Source organism: Prionailurus viverrinus, chromosome D4 (genome assembly GCF_022837055.1).
Source record: "Prionailurus viverrinus isolate Anna chromosome D4, UM_Priviv_1.0, whole genome shotgun sequence".
Classification (NCBI taxonomy): domain Eukaryota; kingdom Metazoa; phylum Chordata; class Mammalia; order Carnivora; family Felidae; genus Prionailurus; species Prionailurus viverrinus.
In genome coordinates, this window is record NC_062573.1 from 84,202,707 (window position 1) to 84,213,903 (window position 11,197).

Below are 11,197 nucleotides of genomic sequence, written 5' to 3' on the forward strand. Positions count from 1 at the left end.
ACTGCTATAAACGAGAATTTAATAAAAACCAAACTCAACTCTAGTCACACCTAAACTGTGACAAGTCGGCAGAAACAGCGTTAAGAAATTATCAGACGGACCAGAGCAGAATGAAGATTTCCCAGTTCTGACAAACAGCTGTAGTGAGACAGTGAAGGTCACATGTTGGACATTCGGATGCCCTTTGCAGCCCACGCACAGCATAGACAAACAAGCCAATATCTAAATGGTGGCTCTTCCCAAAACTAGGCTCCGGGCCCTCGGCCGTCCCTCCCCACTCCGCCCCCTGACTGTCCTGACCATGCCTGGGCCTGGGCCTCACTGACACCAGCCTTGGGGCGCTGTTGCTGGCTCAGCCTGAGTCCAGATGAAGCCTCTCTCATCCAGCGGGCCAAGCAGGGAGCCCCAGGCCCTTCTGTCCCAGGCCCCCGCCAGGGCTCCAGCACAGCACGGAGGGGTGGTGCCTTCTCCGGCTTCAGGAGCCAGGACCCCAGTGTCAGAGCAGGTACCCCAGGCCAGTGGATGCTACTCACCAGATACCATCTGTCACAGAAGCTGTTGCCCACCCTCCTTAGTAACTGGGGCGTCACTGCTCTCCCCTCACTACTTACCTCTTCCTCCCACCAGCAGCCCTTGGTAGCCTCCAGAAACCATTTCTGGTGGTTTCCAGAAATGGAAGAATCAAGATAGAGTCATTGTTGATTTGTTAAACCCACTGTAATACGACCCCAAATAGTCTTTTTCCTCCTGGTATCTTTGGCCTTGGCTAATTGTGACTGTGATTCTAATCCAACCACCTTTCAAGATTCATTGGGCAAAACTTACATAATTAAAGGTCAAAGGCAGCGATTTTCCAATGGACGCAAGCTAACACTTTGTCAGGCAAAACTTCAAGCTCACAGAACGAGTCCCTGCTATTAGGTCATCGAAATAAGTGAATGAAGTTTTCCTTGAATATCCGCTCTCTAGTTTTGTATTAATCTTCCCACAATGCCTCGGTCAAAAGCAAGACAAAACAAAAATCTATTTTCCAAGTGACAAAGATCAACTTGAGACAATGTCAAGTCCAAGGAGAAAAAAAAAAGTTCAGCATGTGACCATTTAAAAAAAAAATTCTCAGGGCGCCTGGGTGGCTCAGTCGGTTAAGCGTCCGACTTCAGCTCAGGTCATGATCTCTCAGCCCATGGGTTCAAGCCCCGAGTCGGACTCTGTGCTGACAGCTCAGAGCCTGGAGCCCGCTTCGGATTCTGTGTCTCCCTCTCTCCCTGCCCCTTCCCTGCTCACGCTCTGTCTCTCTCTCTCTCTCAAAAATAAACATTAAAAAAAACAAACAAACAGAAATGGAATAAAATGTCGAAACTTGCGATCGGGGGAGGGAAGTGAGGATCTGGGGCCGTTGGAAAAAAAAAATCTATACAGTGACAGTTGAGAAAGCAAAAATTAGCTTGGATTGTAAAAGCGCCCTGCCATCTTTCAGGCGCAGATAAGGGACAGAGAGCGAGCCAGCTGTGAAGAGAACAGGAAACACACTTCAGCGACACAGGGTGGCCACACGGTCTGTGTGTTCTCGCTCTAACATCATCGGCTGCCAGAACACTTGCTGTTGGAGAACGGTTTATCAGCAAGGCTGAAACGTCCTCTTCTCCCTTGGATCTACACCGTGAGTGCTATCGCTAAAACTTCAGCTCGGTCTCGCTGTTTCAGACTTCCCAGAAAGGGGAAACGGCCCATTGAATTGCAGGAGGTGTGAGTTACTGGACAGTAGAAATGCAATTTATTTTCAAAAGTAAACAGTAGCACCAAGGAGTCTCGTAGGGTCCCTGAGTCCTAACGCGAAAACGCTCTGAAAAACACGGTCTTGAGGTAAGTTTTAGGGAAGCTCGCTTAGTGACAACATCTGCCCTAGCCGGACACACGGCTATTTATAGTCTGTTCATTCCACTGGGGCAGACGAGTCAGTCTGTTGGTGCAGACAGCCGAACGGGTAAGATTACAAGGTGCTGTCCAGCGGAGTCGCCAACATGGCGGCAGCGTGCACACAGACCTTTCTAGATTCGGAGAAACCTTTTGCTCAGTGCTGACCGTGAGATTCCAAAGTTGAATTCTAAACTGTGGAAAATCCAGGATTCCAAAACATACCTTAGCACGAGGGTTTTGGAGACTAATTACGGACACGCTGTGTGCTGCATGAGTGACACCCTACAAAGAAGTCTCTGGTGTGAAAACAGAGAAATCAGAGGTGCCTGGGTGGCTCAGTTGCTTAAGTGTCTGACTCTTGACTTCGGCTCAGGTCATGATCTCACAGTTTGTGAGTTTGAGCCCCGCATCGGACTTCACACTGAGTAGGGGGCCTGCTTGAGATTCTCATTCTCTGTCTCTGGCTCTGTCTCTGCCCCTCCCCTGCTTGTGCTCTCTCTCTCTCAAAATAAATAAATACATATTAAAAAAAAAAAAACCCAACAACAACAACAACAGAGAAATCAGGGGCACCTGGGTAGCTAGTCGGCTAAGCATCTGACTTCACCTCGGGTCATGATCTCATGGTCCTGGGTTCCAGCCCTGTGTTGGGCTCTGGGCCGACAGCTTGGAGCCTGGAGCCCTGTTTCGGATTCTGTGTCTCCCTCCCTGTCTGCCCCTCCCTGCTCATGCTCTGTCTCTGTCTCTCAAAAATAAATAACATTAAAAAAATATAAAATAGGGGCGCCTGGGTGACTCAGTCGGTTAAGTGTCCGACTTCAGCTCAGGTCACGATCTCGCGGTCCGTGAGTTCAAGCCCCACATCGGGCTCTGGGCTGATAGCCCGGAGCCTGGAGCCTGCTTCCGATTCTGTGTCTCCCTCTCTCTCTGCCCTTCCCCCGTTCATGCTCTGTCTCTCTCTGTCTCAAAAATAAATAAACGTTAAAAAAAATTTAAAAAAATATATAAAATTAAAAAAAACAGAGAAATCAGACCTGCACTTAGATTTTTCAATATGAGCCTGGAGAAGGCTAACGGGAGTTGTCTCTGAGACAAAGATCTAGCAATAAAATTATCTTTCCATCATTCCGTTTCAGGAAAGGTAAACACCTAAAATATACACCTCATTGTTTATCCTAGCTTCCAACATTAAAAACTTTCTACTTATTAAGACTGCTTATAAAATCCTTCCTATGGAGGTACACCACATACAGAGAATACAAATCAATTTCTATTTCGCTGCAACCTTTCTCTGAATACACCCAAGGTATGATGTAGATGGAACATGACTTGATAAAGTAATTTTAACAGCCAAGATTTCTCATTTAAAACACCTAATAACTCTACAAGTTAAAAAAAATTTTTTTTGAACGTTTATTTATTTTTGAGAGACAGAGTGAGACAGAGCACGAACAGAGGAGGGGCAGAGAGAGAGAGGGAGACACAGAATCCAAAGCAGGCTCCAGGTTCCGAGCTGTCAGCCCAGAGCCCGAGGCAGGGCTGTAACCCATGAACCGTGAGATCATGACCTGAGCCGAAGTCCCATCCTTAACCAACGGTGGTGCCACCCGGGCACCCCATAACTCTACAAGTTTTTAAACGTTTTAGCTCTAGGACAAATGTATTCATGCACCGTCTGGACTTTTTTGGGGGGGAGGGGTGGGAGTGGGGGTGGCGGCACATCAATGAATTTAATTGCATTTCACTGACACGCTGCCTGTGTAACAGCAATGGATCTGTTCTTACTAAAACAAAGACTTCAGAGGCTAGAACCGTCTCCATTTCTTCCAGGAATTCCAAGTCCTCACAAGATGAACTCCGTTTTCCCTAGAAGATTCAGGAATGGACATTTCCCACTCCTTCCTACTCAGGGGCAGGCTTTCAGGGTGCAAGGAAACGAACAGCTAACTTCTGCTGAAGTTTTGCGGGGGATCAGTGGAACCTTGGGTGATTCAGGCAAACTCAGAAACACAACTTGCACCAGCCTGCAACGGAAAAAGATTCCCACTGCCCCTTCTCCGATGACCGTCTTTCCGGTTCTCCAACATTCGAAAACACCCAGAACCGAATCCCCTTTGCAGTCACGGAGGGCTTAAGACTTTGGAGCCACGTTGCCAAGACCCTGTTTAACGCAAACCTAAGCTGTCCTACAGAGAACCTCCTTTCCTTCTCCGAGTCCCTGGCTAAGGAAGCTACTTCACCATGAAAATGTGTCGAAAGGCGCGATCCTGCCGAATTTCAGCGGTGGCTCAGAAAGTTTCATGTTTTTACGCAACTGCCCTTTCTTTCCGTAGGAAAAGCCGCGAATGCGTTAGGCCCCCCCCCCCCGCCCCCCGCGGGCATATGAGCATCCGCACTGGGATACATACACACGGTGGAATTTTCCAGTGACTGCGGAGCCGGCCAAACGAAAGCGTGCGCGTCCCGCCCAGGTCCCCCGCGCCCGCGGCTTCCGCACCCCGGTCGCCCGGCCCCCGACGCACCCGGTTGAGCGGGGGGAGGTAGGGATTCAGCACCCGCCCGTTTTAACTGCGAACATTCGGACTGCCCTCGATTTTCAAAGGCCGAGGGCCCCCCGCGCGCACCTGCCCCGCCGGGTGCCGGGGCGCAGACCCCGGCCCGGGGGGGGGGGGGTGGGGATGCAAGGAGCGCATCCCCCCCGGCGCGCTGGTGCCCGCGGGCGCCGCGTCCACGCCGCCGGGCCCAGAGCGCGCCGCACACCTACCTGTGCCAGGTGAGCCGAGGGCGGGGCGCGGGGCGCGGGGCCGGGGCGGCTCGGGGCGCAGCGCGGGGCCGCCCGCTCCTCCTCGCTCCTCCGGCCGCTGGAGTCGCCTCAGCCGCCCAGCGCGAGGCGCTTCCTCATTTTCGGCAACTTCCTTAACGCGCCCGGGCAGGCCCCGCACTTCCTCCCGGCCGCCGCGCCCCAGCGCCCCGGGCCCGCCCAGCAGCCCGTGCGCCCAGTGCCTTCGCGCCCGGGGCCCGCCCCGAGAGTCCGCCCCGACCGACCCCGCGCTCCCCGACCCTTCCCCGACCCCTCCCCGTCGCCTGTGCGCGCCCGTGCCCGGGTCGCGCCCCGAGCGCCCCCTGCGTCTCCCGGCCCTTCCCCGGCCGCCTGTGCGCCCCGGTGCCCCCATGGCTGGGTCCCGCCCCGAGCGCCCCCCGCGTCCCCGCCGCCCGTGAGCCCTGGGGCCCCCAGGCCCGGTCCCGCCCCAGCGCCCCCAGGCCCAGGTCGCGCCCCAAGTGCCCCGGCGCCCCTGCGCCTGCCATCCAGTCACTAAGGGCCCGCGCTAGGGGCCTTCCTAAGCAGACCAGGGGCGCTACCAACAGCAGGCCACCTGGCCGGCCTGGCCTGCCACCTGGCTGTTTGAAGCAGCGGCCGCACTCAGGGGCGCGCCCAGTTCGCCTCGTCGTTGCGTGGGAAAAAGAGTGACCAGGCATTCCTGGTCACCAAGCCAGGGCGCTCCTGCTGATCTGAGAGCACAAGGCCTCCGCCGTCCGGCCAGGTGGCCTTGTGCTGTCCGTAGATGAGCAGCAGACTTCACCGCGCCCCTCTGGACGGGCCCAGCACGTCCAACGCGGCCGCTTTCTGAAGGCTCTCATTGTTGGAAGGTTCTTGACCGTGAGTTTAACTTGCTTCTTTCTACCCACGACCGACTCTCTGGCCTCGACCTAAGGAAATTAAGTCTAACATCTGCTGTAGTTTAAATACATGTTTTAAAAACACCTGCCTACGCTCCCTCCGCCATCCCCTCTCCCCACTTTTTCTATTGCACAGCCCCTTGGAAAACCTTGCTGTGAAACAGTTCCCAGGTCCTCATCTTCTTGGTAAGAGCAGTTGGCAGTACGTGTTTTGAAAGGATGTGCCCCGAGCCAAAAAAAATAAATAAAATCAAAATAAAGTGTACAGTGCGTTAGATTATAATTGCCGTGGAAAAACGCAAGGTGATAGGAGCAACAGACGCTCACCGGAACCCAGTCTCTCCCACTTGGACGTTCTCTTCCGTACATTTTTGTCATTAAATGTGTAACTCCAGTGAAGGATTTTTACCGTATTTGCTATATTTGTCACGCATTAGTTTTGCTTCCAACAGCAGATGAAATAGTCGCGCTCTCCAAACACAGTCTGCACAGCTTGCAGACGGGAGGTTTCCGGAGCGCACAGGCTGTTGTTGGACGTGGACAATGAGGACCAGCTTTGAATCTGTATGTGAGAGCAAACACCGAGCTTCCTAAGATTCTGTGTCCTCGGGGGCCGTTAGTGGAGATGAGGTTCTAGGTCTGTCCCCGCACGCCTCCCTTTGGCACTGCTGTGGTCGTCTGCAACTTTGAGTCATTTTAAAGTTAATTAGCGTGCTTCTAGGGATGTTGGAAAAAAATGTTAAAATCATCACACAAATCTCCAGGGAAAAAAACCTATCTAAAAGACAATTTAAAAATAGAATCTTTAGGGGCTTGCTCATTTGGTTAAGCCTCAGACTTCGGATCAGGGCCTGATCTCACAGTTGGTAAGTTCGAGCCCCACGTCAGGCTCTGTGCTGACAGGTCGGAGCCTGGAGCCTGCTTCGGATTCTGTGTCTCCCTCTCTCTGTGTCCTTCCCCTGCTATTGTTCTCTCTCTCTCTCTCTCTCTCTCAAAAATAAACACTAAAAAATACACACACACACACACACACACACACACACACACACATATGTTTTAAATCTTTAAAAATGACTAAATAAATAAAAGTCAACACATTTCTGCCAGAACTTTCTTCTTTCTTCCCCAGTGTCTTCTCCCTTTGCTGACTTGGCTGTTAACCCTTCACGGTAGTAAATCTTAGCTGTGACTATATTCCGGGTCCAGGAGGCCCTCCCAGTGAAACTTTTCACCATGTTGGTCTCGGGGATTCCCCACACAGTCACTGTTTAAAGGCTCCTGTCCCCTGCAGATTCTTTCTTTCTTTCTTTTTTTAATTTAAGAATAGCAAATGTGTTCCTTTTCTGGTGTTGCTGTGTTAATGGACATCTGAGGTCTCCATAGCTGTTCGTCTTGTATGTTTCCACCTGTTCTTGCTCATGACCAGGCTTCCTAGTGCACTTGGCTGCAATCTCTGTGAACCACTTACTGTCTTTATTATTTTTTTAATTTTTGTAACGTTTATTTTTGAGAAAGTGAGAGAGAGAGAGAGAGAGAGGGAGAGAGAGAGAGAGAGGAGAGACAGCATGAGTGGGGGAGGGGCAGAAAGAGAGGGAGACACAGAATCCGAAGCAGGCTCCAGGCTCTGAGACATCAGCACAGAGCCCGATGCGGGGCTCGAACCCACGAACCATGAGATCATGACCTGAGCCAGATGCTTAACTGACTGAACCACCCAGGTGCTCCAGCCACTTACTGTCTTTAAAAAACGATTTGTGGAGATTCGTTGAGGAAGACATTTTCTTTCAGAGACAATTCACCTTTGTTTCTGTCAGAAGCCCAGGGTAAAACTAGGGTCTGGACAACTTAGGGTCAATTCTCAGCTTATGGTTCTTCTGGACCACCTAGGTGACAGGAATTTGGGCTGGAAATTTGGGCACTGTTTGCTTACAGGTTTTCAAGGCTTCACATCTTCTCTTTCTGCTCCATGCTTCTTTTTGTTTCTCTTCTATCCTGGAGTCGGTGTTGCTAGTATTTCGAGGCTTTCCCTTCCTTAGGAGTTTATTCCATTGCTTTGGTGGAACCAGCTGTCCGTTTGTTTCCTTAGATATATGGAAGTATGTGTTTTTTTCTGAAAGATTTTTAAGTGTTTATTTATTTCTTTTGAGAAGGAGGGAGGGAGAGTGTGGGAGAGACAGAGAGACAAGAGACAGTCCCAAGCAGACTCTGTAGTGTCAGTGTGGAGCCTGACTCCGGGCTCCATCCCAAACTGTGAGATCGTGACCCGAGCGGAAATTAGGAATTGGGCAGTCAACCAACTAAACCACCCAGGCGCCCTTGGAAGCAGGGATTTGATTTGATTTTACTTTACTTTACTTTACTTTATTTTATTTTATTTTATTTTATTTTATTTTATTTTATTTATTTTATTTTATTTAGAGAGAGAGAGAGAGAGAGAGAGACAGAGTATGAGTGGGGGAGGTGCAGAGAGAGAGAGAGGGGGACACAATCTGAGGCAGGTTCCAGGCTCCAAGCCATCAGCACAGAGCCAGACAAGTGGCTCGAACTCACGGACTACGAGATCATGACCTGAGCCGAAGTCGGACGCTTAACTGACCGAGCCCCCCAGGCGCCCCGGAAGTAGGTGTTATAAAGAACTTCTGTAGCCATAAAGTTTCTACCGTCAAGTTTGATGGTTTGAACTGTAAAGAATTCTGGTTCGGAAATGACTTTTGTTTACAATTTTGAAGTCATCGTTCTATCGCTTTCCTGCTTTCAGTCCTTATGTCGAGAAATCCAAGCCATCCTGATCCTTTGTCCTTCACCCTTTTTCTTCTTATTCCGATTCTCTATGGTCTTTAGCAGGGTGGCTGCTTCAGTGCCGTCACCTTGCGCTAATTTGGCAGTGTTTCTCCGGAACTTCTGTTTCGCTCTGCTCTTCTGCGGGAGACAGCTCCTGGATTCCTACAGCAGGTCCTTTCTCCCTGGCCTCATGTTCCTTTTATGCCTAATTTGCTATCGTCTTTGAGCACGGTGCAGGGGGTGGGCTTAGCTGAAGGTCAGGGGCACCGGCTGGGCTCCTCTGTCCCGCAGGACCCCGGGTCGGAGGCAGGAGGCCCCGCTCCTCCCCGGCAGAGGGAAAGGGAAGAGCTTCCCCACTCCTTGGAGCGCCATTGGGTGTCAGCTCCGTTCCCCAATCAGCATGGGCCCCGAGGCTTCCCGCTGGTGACACGAAGCCATGCCCGGATGCTGATGGTTCCCTGTGACCCCTCATCCCCACCTCAGCCCTTTTCACTGCCCCATGGTCAACACTAAGAAACACGCAATTACTCCCTTTTATCCTCTCAAGATTTGAGCGAGAACTGCCAGGATTTTGTAGGCTCACCAGATGCGGTTTCTGGGAGCTGGAGGCCTGACCTCACCGTGATCCTCTCCAACTTCTGTTTTTCTTATGAGCTAGCACTTTTCCAAGTTCATCTCGTTGAGTGGTTCTCCTTTTCTTGTTTGGTCGCTGTTAGTAACTTTTACATTTTTGTTTTCCGCCGCTCCCTCTTTTTCTTGGGGAGACGTGAGAGGGGGAGACGTGAGAGGGAGAGGGAAGTTTCTTTTTCCTTTTTCTCGATAGTGGGGCCCTGAAGATTTTACCACCTTTATCCGGAATTTAATGACACACATTTTTTTTTTAAGTTTATTTATTTTTGACACAGAGAGCGAGCGTGAGCTAAGGAGGGGCAGAGAGAGAGGGAGACACAGAATCGGAAGCAGGCTCCAGGCTCTGAGCTGTCAGCACAGAGCCCGACGCGGGGCTCGAACCCACAAACCGCGAGATCGTGACCTGAGCTGAAGTCGGACGCTTAACTGACTGAGCCCCCCCGGGGGGCCCCTAATGACACACATTTTTCAACTTTAGGTAGATGTATTGAATGTGTAGAATATACACCGTACGTTTTAATATTTAGAATGCAGGCTTCACATTTTTCATCTCTTTCAAGTTAAAAAACACAAGTTACGCGTGATCCGCCTATCAGGATGCTTTAGCTTGCAAGCAAAAAGACTATTCAACTGCACCTATTGACATGGTAAAATTTTATTGGCACAGGAAGGAGTCAACTCCAGAGGTAGGACAGCATTTAGTGCATTTTGATACAAACTATTTTGACTTGGAATAAAAGTCACAAAACGCGAAATTCACCATTTTAACTGTTTTAAAGGGTAGGGATAGCTTTTTCAAAGGGAACAACCCAACCCTATTTGTCCTTTGAAGCAAGCTAATTTTGACAGGCCAGCGCTGCTGAATCTCAGGGATGCCCCCCACTGGTCACCTCTATCAGCGAGAATACCACGGAACCTGGAGAGAAAGCCTCCTCCTGCTGGATTTCCTCCACCAATTCAACTGGGGTGGGAAAGTGACCTTTTACCTGCAAATGGCGGGCTTCCTCCTTTATTCTGTTGTCGGTGAGGTTTCGAACAACAACAACAAAATAATGAAATAATGAAATAAATAAATAATAAGATAATTAAAAAAAAGAGAAAAGTAACTTAAGGACTAAGGAGAGCACTTGAACTTGGATTGCGTGGGTTTATACACAGTGGTGATAACACCGGTGGGGGCGAGAAAGCACAGGCATCGTTCCGAGGCTTTCCCGGGCATATGTGTGGCTTCTCTGGGCACCTCTGACTTCTTATTTTTAGTGAAATTCAAATCAACAAACAATTACTGTGTGCCTCTTATTGCCAGACATGATGCTAAGCACTGGAGATTAAAGAGGATCAATATCTTGGGGCTCCTGGGTGGCTCAGTTGGTTAAGCCACTGACTTCGGCTCAGGTCATGATCTCGAGGTCTGCGAGTTCGAGCCCCGTGTCGGGCTCTGTGCTGACAGCTCAGAGCCTGGAGCCTGCTTTGGATTCTGTGTCTCCCTCTTTCTCTGCCCCTCCCTGCTCCTTCTTTCTCTCTCTCTCAAAACTAAGTAAACACTTTAAAAATAATAAAAAAATGAAAAAGATCAAATATCTCAACAGGTGACAATGTATTTGCCTGAAAGGTTACCCTTTAAAAATATAATTACTTAATTGGAACTCAATTGCAAGTCAACTTAGTTAAGTATAAAGCAACTAACTCGAGCAATATGACATTATTTTAGGATAGTCTTCCAATGCAAAGCATTAACTGTGTTGGCACGTAATCCTATTAAATATTACTGCTCTGGGAATCATAATCTATTTTAATGAAAATAGAAAATAGAAAATAATATGCCTAGAAACAAACAACAGAAATGACATTTTCTAGTTCAAAATATGTTTCAGCTCCACGAATGGGCATTCCCTGCTTGCTCGTACGTCTAGCCTATTGATTGATAATGTTTGAAAACTTGACAGATAGGTATTTTCAGATCTCACCTGGGGTTGAGGTCGCTACACTGAAACTCAGCTACGAATGAAAACTTTTCGTGTTTTCATTTATGCAGATGGCCAACAGACACACGGAGAGATGCTCAACATCACTCGTCACCAGGGAAATGTCAATCGAACCACGATGAGATACCACCACACACCTGTCAGAATGGCTAAAATTAACAACTCAGGAAACAACAGATGTCGGCGAGGAGGTGGAGAAAGGGGAA

At 49.7% G+C, this 11,197-nt stretch overlaps 1 protein-coding gene across 2 annotated transcripts in view; it reads right to left on the reverse strand.

Moving 5' to 3' along the window:
* Positions 1–4,854, reverse strand: part of SYK (spleen associated tyrosine kinase) — an 82,605-nt gene extending 77,751 nt beyond the window's left edge. For both annotated transcript variants that reach the window (XM_047828971.1, XM_047828969.1), the window contains exon 1: positions 4,682–4,854. The gene's annotated coding sequence lies outside the window, so the exon portion shown is untranslated. The remainder of the gene's footprint in view (positions 1–4,681) is intronic.
* Between the last annotated feature and the right edge of the window lie 6,343 nt (positions 4,855–11,197).